The 12,777-nt window shown below is 39.0% G+C and overlaps 1 pseudogene; it reads right to left on the bottom strand.

The window, feature by feature from the left end:
* Window positions 1-306: 306 nt before the first annotated feature.
* Window positions 307-1,308, bottom strand: LOC123442238 (annotated as a pseudogene).
* Between the last annotated feature and the right edge of the window lie 11,469 nt (window positions 1,309-12,777).

Below are 12,777 nucleotides of genomic sequence, written 5' to 3' on the forward strand. Positions count from 1 at the left end.
CGTCCATGTTAAAGTCAATAGTAGATAAATTAATCTGACTGTTGTAATGAATAAAACCCAATACACCAACCTGATTGGCTAATTCATATTTAGTTTTTACCCTCAAGGTGATATTTTCTCTGAATTTTTCAATGTTACAAATTTATCTCAAACACAACTCTGTTTTTTTTCTCTGAAAAAGAGGATAATGAGCTGACAATAGAAATATTACACACTTTAGCTACATGACGATGATGATGATGATGATGAATCTGTTCCAGGGGCTTGTCTCCTCCAGTGCAGTTATGACTCCAACAAGTGTTGTCTTCAGGCATCACTTTCATCGCTATCATACTGGGAATGAAGAACATTGGCCTTCTCTTCTGAGGATTCAGCTTTCTCCTCTGCAACTTTGCCATTATATCTTGTACAGCTGCTGCAGATCCAGTCTTGTATTTCTTCTGAGGATTTGCAGCAGCGGGCTTTGGTTTTACTATGAATTTGGGCACCTTAGATGCCAAGATCTTGTTCCCTTGTTTGTTGGCACCGCGAGTCTCAGGTCCATTAGCCTTGGCCAAGACATCTGTTGGATGATTTAGCGCTGAAAATCCAGAAAACTCGTTGATAATCTCTGACCCAAAATATTCTTCGTCATCGTCTTCTTCTTTGATCCGTTTGACGTATCCTTCCGAGTTCAGGAATGTGATTGATCTGACGAGTTGTTCGTCTTCCTCTGCTAGTAGTACTGTATTTTCTTCATTTAAATTTAGATTTTGATGATGAGCAGTAGAAGAAGAATGGTTCAGAATCTCAAGCATCCGGTCAGTTGAGACTCGGTCATGCCTAGACCTGATCGACCGCGTCTCTTCCAAATCAGCAAATATGTCCATGTTCCGCTTGGAACCCATGGCCCTGTTCTCCAGGGCTGTCATCGCATCGCCCATCTCCTCCGCCGCTCGCTTCCTCGTCTCCTTGTCCACCACAGCCTCAGCCTCGCGCCATGGCTCGAAGTTGCGGCTGCCCTCGACTCCACTGCGTAGTCCGAGTTCCGGGGGTCCGTCTTGAAGGTGATCTCGGCGGAGCAGCGTGTGCACCTGATGTAGAACCGGTGTATCGTATGCCCAGGTATGCCTCGCCGGCGGCGTCCTCTTTGCGCGAGTTGAGCTTGGTGCCCATGGCCATGTACGTCCCGCAGGTGCTGCAGCGGATGCTCATCTGGAGCATCATGCGCACCTTGATCTGCTGGTTCTTGGGCTTCAGCCGCCGCGGGATCTTGGCCGGGTCGAAGTCGTTCGGGTAGTGTTTGTTGAGCACCTTCCGCTCGCCCATGTCGCCGGATCTTGGACGCGAGCGGGAGCCCTAGCCCTAGGTCGTACGTACGCGAGGCCACGGCAGGGTATTGGCGAGGATTGGATCGAGAGATCGGGATCGCGTGGGAGGGGAAAAAGAAACCATGAACGCGGTTAATATTAGGTCGTTCCCGAGTATCCTTTGATTGGCTCCGGGATATGGAAATTAAGAGCAAGTAATAAGGTACAGGCTGTAAGGGTTAAAATACTATATTTTTGCTGAGTTGGATGAGAGAGAAGAGGAGAGAGAAGGGAAGCGGGCTCTTCGTGAAGAGCCAGCTCTAGCACGTGCTCGTAGATGCTTTGTGAGAATGAAAGGTGGGCCATATATGATAAAAGTAGTGTAGCTAACTATTATACAAGCTAGCTATAAGGTGGGCTATAAGATGACTTATAGCCAGCAGTTGGCTATACTATTAACCATGCTCTAAGAAGGGAAGAGGAAGGGGAATTAAGGCCCAACTCCGTCAGATCTTTTATCCTGGTAATCGAAGAGTGGATAGGGAATTGACAAAAATGATCTGTTAGTTACATACTTTTCCTTTTCGGTTTACTCATCTCAAAACTTTTAGATTTTCATTATGTTAGTCTCATTTTGAGTCTAATGAGTTAAAGTGTTTTGAGTCCCGCATTATATTTAATTCATAGAATTTAAAGAAAAGAAATGAATTGCTATGCATGCATCATTTTTTACATCCATCATGCAAGTCCAATACTCCCTTCATCACAGTTTATAAGGCATGTACGTATACCTAGGTCGTCAATTTGACCAACTTAATGAAAGACATATATTACAAAAAAATATCATTAAATTTTTTAGATGTTCTATTTTCTAATGATATAATTTTTATGTTAAATAATATATTTTATATAAGTTAAATTGATGACCTAGGTATACGTGCACGCCTTATAAACTGTAACGGAGGGAGTAAAAAGGAGATGCTACATTTATTACCTTAGAAATTGAATATGTGAAAATTATTTCATTGACTAGTTAAAACTAATGTCATTCACTCACAATTCATCTTGGTTGATGAGATTTCAGATTTAAGCCCTATAAATCAAAAAGGAAGGAGTAGTGCGCAAGAGAAGGTACATGCGCAAGCTTTGTATCCCCGCCTAATCCCACCAACCAAATAGGGGCAATTAATCCCTCTTAAATTCTCAGCTCTAATTGATTTCCCATGCCAAACAAGGGAACGGAAATAAGTTACTATACTAAAGCGGGAAGACTTTTATTTTTCTGTTTTTTTTACTGCCATCAGATTTACCGCTGAGGCAGAGACACCTTACAATTACGTGGCCTATGTTGCTGCGTTGCCGCTTAATTAGTTGGTTCGGGATTGCCACGTAACCAAACTTTCTGGAAAGAACTTGCGTCACCTCTAATATTCCACACATCTTCGAAAGGATTCTCACGTAAACTATCGCTCCACCGCTTTGTACGGTGTATAAGAAGGAAACTAGACTCCCCAAGTCTCTCATCCCGGACGGCACGGTGATGCTGGTGGTGTTCGTCAATGGAAAGCCGTGCATGAATCTCGGGACGTCGTGGTTTGGTTGAGGAAGTTGCAGGCCGTGGTGGTTATTCGCGTTTGTGTGGAGTCTCGATGCGAGCAGCAACAGTTTGATGATCACAACAGGTTGTTGATGGGTTGGTGCGATGACGACGATGATAATAGGTGGACAAGTGGCTTCCCTGAATGATGTCCTTCTCCAAGTCTGTAGACACTGCTTGAAGCTATATGCGAGCCCACAACAGCAAGGTAAGCGCCCTATTCTTTAAAAAAAATCCAGATCTTGCAGTATCACAGTGAGTGTTCAAAAATCGGTATACCATTGCTTGAACATTGGTGTTCATTCAGGGGGAAAACAACATCAAGTAGACCGAAGCAAAGGAAGATGAACCTGAATTGGGTGAACATTAGTCACCTGCTATATAAGGCAAGTTTCGCTGGGTTATGAACGTATCCTGAAGATGAACCTGTTTATCCAGAATTTGACCGTTAAATACTTCTTTTGTTGCAGATGTATTGTATCCTGAAGATGAACCTGTTTATCCAGAATTTGTCCATTAAATGCTATTTATGTTGCAGATGTATTAAGTTCGCGACAACTTTGATAATTGATTTTATTAGATATGACATGTCCTTAAAGGTTAGAACTACCACTCCTGTCCTGTGGCTAGAGTGGTTTGGAGAACAGTGGGGTGTTTGCTGGGGACTAGTAATGGCTCTGATAATTTGTGGCAATTTTACGTTTGGTGTTTTGCATATATGCCTAATGGTGTCAGGTTTTATACTTTTGGTTTAGCTGCGGTTTGATGGGCATTGTGGAACTGCCGCAGTAGCGCGACGTTTGAGAGGGAAAAGTTGGGGTCTCCTTTTGATGTGGTCTATTCTACTTGTGGATTCCTGACGTATTGGGCAGGACTCCTTACAGGGGAAGATATAAGCTGGCAATGGAGAGGGGCGCGAAGATGCTGAAGATGAACGCGTCAAATATGCTGAGGATATGTGCGGCCCCAGAGGATGGTTGCTGACGGTTGGAGTTGCTGGCACTTAGTGCTTCTGGTTGATGGCCTCCCCTGTGTGGAGTAATCTCAGGCGTGGACCTGTGTAACATACTATTTGCAAACTTTTCTCTTTGAACTTGGTAGTTGTTTTGTGCGTGTTATGGGTGTTCTTGGATTTTTGCCCTACGATAGGCTGCTCGATGACGAGTGTCTATGTGTAGGTTTCTCAAGAATGCTCTGAACTCGCACCCTTTTTTTCTGGTTTCCTTTTTGCACAAACGGGACTCGTATTTCCGTTATGTGAGTAATGGAAAAGGGGTTGCCCGGTTCAAAAAAAAAAAAAAAACTACCACGCAAAGAGAGTTAACCTATCTCTCACTCATGACTTAATTTTCTTTACCACACTTTGCATTCATATATATTTTTTCTTCACTCATTGCTTTCATTTAGTGTTATTTGAGCGAGGTCGCTAAAGTCGGACCTATACTCATTGTGGCATGGTCAACTTTCTTGTGCAACCGTCACTTTTCATTGTTGTATAAGTAAGAAACTGAATGTATGGACAGTCGTTGGCTTCTTAGTCATGTAGCTAATGGAAAGATCATATGTGTCCTCTTTTCTCCCTTTTCTCTCTTTTGGTGTGTGCACAAATGGCCAGTATGCTACAGTACACTGCCAAAATTCAGTACAGGTAATATTGAACCGTGGCTTTCTCAATTTTGCTGTGAAGTAATGGGTTTGAGAAGAAAAAATTGGTCCAGGAAGGATAAGGATCCTAGATTTCTTTAAGTGGGCTTCCCCCAGCCGCTCTATTCTTCCTCCTTTCCTCCTTTGCGATTATCATAGTTAATACCTATATGAATCGCGGGATTTTATCGTCTCTCCCTGCCTGTACTTGATGCTTATCACTGGTTGTATGTTTGATATAGCGATTTTCATATACTTCTTTTTATCATTTTGTGGTCATGTACCTGCTACGAACTCAATATACAATGAACCATACAATGCAAACCTATGCACATGTCAATTGCACTGTCTCTATCAAACTGTTTGTCACAAAATTAACAACTTAATAAATCACAACTAAGCCAACGACCCGCACCCTCGCGGGCATTTCGACGGGCACGGCGTGCCGCCGTGCTCCCGCACACTCGCGGGCATTTTCACTGGTGCTTTTTCGGCGCTAGTTAAAATCAATTACCCATGACTAATCCCCCAATAAACTCCCATCCCTAAACTCCCATTCCCGCTCCAAGTATTGTCAAACACGTTGTGACCAGTACATGTACAATATTTGATAAGATAGTCTTATCTTAAATCTTGCATGTAATTCAGATATGACAAAAAGCATGTCTACAATGAGTCATCCCTTAGCCTTATCTTTAATGGCTAGTTATTTCTAAAAATATGATGAAACATACTGTGCTAAGAGATCATCTCTTGTCTTCTCTTAAATAAGAGAAGACAAGCCTTTTCTTATGATTTCTCTTTCCTCCACCTCATCAATTATCCTAGGTAAGATTCATAAGATAGAACCATTGTACATGCCCTTACCCAGCCGGCTCGATCGACAGGGCGAGTCCCCATGCTGGATTTAAATTGCGTGGTCATATTGCATGGTGGACATTCGATCATACGATCCTATGTGACATATTCTGTAGGCAGCCCATACGATTCTGTGTGAACGAATATTAAAACTATTTGCACGTTCAAGTTCGTGTCACGCGTTGAACCAATAACAACTACTCATCCCCATAATGTACATGTGCACAAAGCAAATCCGCTCTAATATTTTTTGATGGCAACTTCAGTTGTCCGGAAATGACATATAAAGCATGGTAACTTCTCTATTTTAGATGATAAATTCAGTTCTTTTTGTTTCGTCTTTTTCCGAAAGGTAATTTTATTTGTAAAACATCACGACATTATTACTTCGCGCCACATGTGTGACAATTATCATTTTGGTTAACTTTAGTTGCCATGTTTAATTAATGATAGTTGCTACGTGTGACCAAATCATAGTTGTCATGTATGGTCAATCATAGTTGTCATTTATGATTAACTAGCTAGTTGCCACGTGTGGTCAAATCATAATTGCCATGTATGATCAACCATACTTGCCATATATGATTAACTAGTTGCCACGTGTGGTCCAACCATAGTTGCCGTGATTAACTAGTTATCACATAAGCACGACTATAGTTGCCATCTATCACCGTACGAGCGTCGTGTGGGTAAAGAGCAGTTCACCCACACGAACAAGTTTGCAGCCACATGCAAATGGATTGGATGATGTCTGTTTGGACGAGGACCAGATCACCCACAAAGCGAAGCTGGCAACTGCACGGCGCAGGTCATGCGAGGTTGTTTGGGCGAACGCTTTAACACCCACACAACACACTATGCCTACGTTGAAATTCCAACATATTCCTACAATATTCGTGCAATTAAGGATCAACAACGATTAGGACGTATGGACCAAGTGTTAAAATGTCACACGTGTGGACGTTATCATTTGACTTTATATATGGCACATGCCCCAAATTTTCAAAGGCAGCCCTGCTATATGTGCACATTATCAAAAGTCTCTGGTCGTCCCCTATCGATAAGTCTCTTCATAGCAGATGTAACTTGTCATGCAACTCCTTCACCGAAGTATTGTTTGTGCTTTTCTTCCACCCAGAATCCACAAACTGTTTTAACTCTGGATGGTTCTCCCAGATGAGCTCATATTTGTTAGACAAGTCATCACAAAACTTCAGAATATGGCTCTCGCGCCAGGCGTCTCCTTAAATGAGCCGGCCAATGCACGGGATGCCACGAACTCATTTTCTTCTTCTTATTTGTTATGTTTTTCTTACTTTGGTTTATACTTTGAAATATTATAAATAAATATATTATAAAAACACTTTATGTATTTTTTGAAATAACCAAGCATTTGGAAAAAAGTAAATGTGTATAAAGAAAATGTTTCTGATGTATACGAAAAATGTACACAACCAATATACAATAAGTGTGAAAAAATGTGAACATGTATTTAAAAATTGTTAATGAAGGATTTGAAAAAAATGCTAAACAAGTATTTGAAAAATGTTAATCAAGCATTTGAAAAATGTTAAATGAGTATACAAAAATATTGACCATGTATTTGAAAAATTTCGTACTTGTATATGATAAATTTAATCAAGCATTTGAATGTATTAAATTGTGTATAAATGTTTTTTCCATGTATTAGAAAATTGCTAATCTTCAATTCAAAAAATGCTTAAAATATGTATAGGTTGTTTTCGACCATGTATTAAAAAATTCTTAACAAAGCATTGTAAATTATTAAATTTGTGTAAATTAATGTTTCTCATTTGTACAAAAAATGTGTATAGGAAATATAAATATGTGTGAATAATTGTGTTCATATATATAGAGAATGCTAATTTAAGCATTTGAAAAAATATTATAAACTAGTGTTTGAAAAATGTTTTTTTGCGGGATAATACTTGTATTACACAACACTCAAAGATTACAATCACGACTGGCAATGTCGAGGTGTTCATGTGGACCCGAACCAAGCCACACAACAGTTCGGCATTGTGTCCAAAAATTGCGAGGAAGTGATTAGCATTGTTTTTTGCTACGAGCAATATGAGTAATACAAGAATTACGTTCGGCCAAACTATCTTTGATCTCCTTTATTAAAAAATACATATTTAGATCTACTAGATGATACCCCGCGCGTTGCTGCGGAAAGGAGTGCGAATATGGTTATCTATAGAAATACAGATAGAAAATTATAGACAAATTAGTAACATAGACAGAATATGAAGAAACATATTTGCAAGCTGATTGGCAGATTGCCCTTGGCGCAAAATGATTCCCATGTGCACAAGGTCTCTAATACAAAGAAAATAACTTTGAAGCATCCATATAAAAAAAATGGTTCGGATACTTATAAAATTTGGCCCAAATGTTACAATTTGTCTTGATCCCACCGGTCTGTATGAAAAATCATCCTCGTTAATGTGAAAAAAAAATCATTACATATAAGAGAGTAAACTTTGCAAGTAGAAATTGGAATTGATACAACCAATCATCACAATTAGATTAGAACTATATTAACCACAAAATGGGTAACTTTAAGTTTAGAACTACCATATTACAAAAAATGTGGACCAACAATGATATATTACACGGAAGTATTATAACAAAATTAAGTGAAAAAGTATATCCTAAAAAATTGAGCGGCTGCATTTTACAATTTCAATAAAGCATCTTCCAAAAAACAGGGTGGGAAAAATTCTCACTAAATTAGTGAGAAACAAAATTCTCACCTCAATTGTGGGGTCTCATAAACAAATAACGAATGGGTCACCTTTGCCACATAAGACACAACTGACTTATCTGCTTGTGAAATATGCCCTCTTCACGGATGAAACTAATCTTATACTCCCTCCGTTCCAAAATAAGTGTAACTTAGTACTAAATTTACGACACTCCAAAACCAATAGAATATCAAAGTATTATAAGGTGCGAACATTATATGAAGATGAAGTGACTTATTTTTAATTCGAAGCACTAACATCGGCTTCTTGATATGAGCAACATAATAGTGTATCTATTGATATTTTTGCCACTCTGATATGAAAATAATAACAGTAAGAAAAAACAGCAGGGAAAAACAGGCTGCATTTTGCCAAACAAAATCGCATAGAGAAAAGGTCACAACATATATGTGCGAGGTAGTAGTTTTGCATCCCTTCAAATTTTGTTGGTAGATAATGACCTATTGAGAAGAGCATTTGTATCTAAGAACATACTCTAATTGAAAAGGCATCCCGGTAAAGTGCATGCACGTACATGTACCTGGACTGGAGAGTATCAGAGGCGTGTGACGTTGTAGCACAGAATTTGCAGACTGCGGTGTGAGGAGTGGGATGCAACTGCAAAACCAGAACCTAAATGAACAGGATACACATAATCATGTCAAAAGTGGTATTCATCATCTCACAGTTGAATGTAAGAGCGCAATGATGCTCACCTGATAAGCTGACGTGACCGTCCCAAAGATGGACATGACTCTCTATGGAAATTGCCTTTGCTCACTAGTAAAAAAAGGCTTCCGTCCCAGCTCAATTTACACATTAGTCTCGGTTTCATTATAAACCGGGACTAATGTTAACATTACTCCCGGTTCGAACGGCAAGGGCGCCGGTCGGTCATTAGTCCCGGTTCAAAAGGACCTTTAGTCCCGGTTCGTGTCTCGAACCGGGACTAAAGGGTTTGGAGACTTTAGTCCTGGTTCGTGTCTTGAACCGGGACTAAATGAGTTTTGTATTTTTATTTTTTTTCTGTTTTTAATTTTTTTTTCTGTTTGTAGTTTCTGTTTTAAATTGCTTATATCTTTTAGGATATTTAATTTTTTTAGTGATTCTTTTTTGCATTAGATTCAAAATTTTGTCTAGTTTTTGTTTGTGCAATTAGTTTTTAAATTTGAATGGTTTAAATTTGAATTTGTTCAAATTTGCTTCAAACCCAAATTGTGAATAACTTGAGTTTACAAATAATTTTTAATTTAATTCTTTTTTCTCCTAGTCATCTGTTAGATTGTTATCACAGTAAGATTTATTTGGTTATTTTTAGAATAATTTAAATTTGTATTTTAATTAAAACAATATTGTTTTGCTTATATAGTTGTTTTAGTCATTTAATTGTTGTTTTATATTATTTTTAGTTAGTACTTTCTGTAGATTTTAACATGTTATAGTATGGTGCATATTGAATGGATAAAAAGTCTGTAAATTAAAATCATTTTAATAAAATGTCTTTGTAGCAGATGGGTTTTCGTCTGAAACCTTGATACTTCGAAGGATGATCCAGTTTGTACACGAAGTGCATCCAGTTTTTATCGTAACTCTCTCAACTTTTTAGCACATGCCATGTGGGTGAAACTATGATACCATGCCAACTTTCAACCTTTTCAGAGTTCATTTGTAGTGATTTTCAATTTCAGGGTCAATTAGCTCAAAAAAGTAAGTAAATGCATGAAAAATATCAAATGAAGTCAGAAAATATTGAAAATTTATGATGTGGCTTTAAATGGTGTATTTTAAACACACAAAAAGTATGGAGTTCAAATAAGTTCAAAAAAATGAAATCCTTTTGCAATAGATGAGTTTTCGTTCGAAACCCTGATACTTCGAAAGAGATTGTTCATTTTGTACACGAAGTGCATCCAGTTTTTGACGTAACCCTCTCAACTTTTTAGCACATGCTATGTGGGAGAAATGATGATACGATGCCAAGTTTCAACCTTTTCAGAGTTTATTTCTCGGGCTTTTCAATTTCAAGGTCATTTAGGTAAAAAAATCATTAAATGCATGAAAAATAGCAAATGAAGTTATAAAGGGTCAAAATTTAGGATGTGGTTTTGAATGGTTTATATTGAATGCACAAAATGCATAAAATGTCTGAAGTTGAAATAAGTAAAAAAATAAAATATCTTTCTAGAAGATGGGTTTTCGTCCTAAACCGTGGTACTTCGAAGGAGATGGTCCAGTTTGTACACGAAGTGCATCCAGTTTTTGTCGTAACCCTCTCAACTTTTTAGCACAAGCTATGTGGATGAAATGATGATACCATGTCAAGTTTCAACATTTTCAGAGTTCATTATAGTTCATTATACAAATTTTGAGATATGAATTTTGACCGTTTTTTCAAAAAAGGAAAAAATGTAAAACAACCATAACTTTTGCATACGATGTCAAAAAAAAGTTTAATATATTAAAAAAACTAGAGAAAATTGGGAATCGATTTCAGTGAGGCTTGCCCGGTGAAGTTTTCTCATATGCTCAAAATTTCAAATGTAAAAAAAGTTATGGCAGAAAGAAGTTTTTCCACAAAAATAAGAAAAAATAATTTTATTTAAAATCTTTAGGTTGTTTTCATTGAAATTCACTATTATTATTCTTTATTTTGTTTATTTTAATAATTGTTTGAATTCAAAAAATTAAATCATGTGACATGACATCAAATCCTAGGTTGTTTAGGATTGATAGCTTACTATTGTCACGAGAACAACAAGTGCAGACTTGGCAACTAGGACCGATATAATCAGGAAGTTAAGCGTGCTCGGGCTGAAGCAGTGAAAGGATGGGTGACCGGCCGAGAAGTTAGACGATTTGAAATGAGTAATCTACGCTAGAGCAGTGAGGATGGGTGATTAGAGATTAAATTGTCAAATAAATCAAAGATTTAAAAATTGAAATAAAACATAAAAACAAATCAAAGAATATTCAAAAATAAAATTTAAAAAATAAATAAAAAAGTACCTTTTTAGGTCAAACAAACAAAATAAACAGACAGATCCTTTAGTCCCGGTCCGTGTTAAGACCCGTGACTAAAGGGCCTGCCCCAAGGGCTCTCCAAAGCGTCCACGTGGAGCACCTTTGGTCCCGACTTGGAACATAACCGGGACTAAAGGTTAGGCCTTTAGTCCCACCTCTTTGGTCCCGGTTGATGAACCGGGACTAAAGCCCCTTACGTGCCGGGACTATAGGCCCTGTCTCCAATAGTGACTGTTTTGTTTCTTGCTGGCTTCGTAGCAGAGCAACGACACATAAAGAACGCAGCAGCTGTTCCTTGCTCGATGATATATATAGGTTGGCCGGCAAAGAAATGGCGTCCCAACCCGCGTCCCAACACTCATAGAAACATCAAGAGGCAAGACGTATTGGCAAGCGTGGCGGAGGAGGTTCAGAGGAGAGCATGGCAGTGGAACGATGGACCAGCAGCCAGCTTCCCATCACTCAGAAAAAATTTGGGGCGAGGCAGAGGAGGTCAACGACAGACGCAGGTCGACTTGGCTATGTCTTCCTCGACGATTTGGCTGCTCGGCAATTGAACCGCTGCCCGACCTCCGACCCAAGAACCAGGACGACGACAGAGGCAAGGCAGACCGATGGTCTTGCGGGAGGATGGCAGCACTTAAACACAAAGGCGGTATCTGCTCAGTTGCAGGGTAATGTGGGCGATTAATGCTGCAGTTTCATCTGCATTTAAAGCTATAATTTGTGACATCAGGCCTTCCGTAATGCATTGTCTATTAGCGCGGTATCCTAGGTAGTATACGATCGTTAGATACAACCATCCTAATGTATTGTATGTTAAGTGTCGTATCTTAGTAAGCATGTATTTAATGATTTTGGCCTCATACTAATATGTGATTGGTCTAACAAGTTATTTTGCCTATGATACCGTGCAAGAGCCGTATCCTAAATAAGATACAACAACCTCCTCTTTCCTCAATAAATATAGTGTCACATCAGCATTTTGCCTATGATATTGTGCCAAGATACTACCATTACGGAAGGCCTGAGAGGTATAGTTGTGGCGGCGGAAATGATAACGTTGGGGATGAGAGTCGCAGCGTGGGGAAGATGACCTACGTGAAAACCTAGCACGCATGGGCTACACCCTACAACCCACATAACACATATGTCGGCTTTGGAAGCCAGCCCAGCAGCGACAGGTCCAGGTCTAGCCCACCTACGAAAACATGAGTGGGGCAGTGAGATCGAAGAATAGAGGGTGCTAGGGAGAAACAACGAATCATTACTTTCCACTTATTAGGGCGCGCTTGGTATGTCTGTATTCTAATACAGACGTATTTAACTTACCGGTATAAATTACTGGGCCAGAACAATTTTTAGTCAAAAACCAAAATGATATTTTTTACAAGTGTATTTAGCAGGAAAACTACAATCCAAACACGGCCTTAGCGGTGGGAAGTCTCGGTAAATGATCAAACGGCTGCAAACTTGTGAACTATAGTATCCACGGCTATATCAATTCGGATGACGTGGCTTCATGTGGAGTCAGGAAAATCAGCTAGTGGGATGTACCCAAACCTATCATATTTGAACCATACCCATTCATTTATCT

The sequence above is a fragment of the Hordeum vulgare genome, chromosome 3H, assembly GCF_904849725.1.
Source record: "Hordeum vulgare subsp. vulgare chromosome 3H, MorexV3_pseudomolecules_assembly, whole genome shotgun sequence".
Lineage (NCBI taxonomy): Eukaryota > Viridiplantae > Streptophyta > Magnoliopsida > Poales > Poaceae > Hordeum > Hordeum vulgare.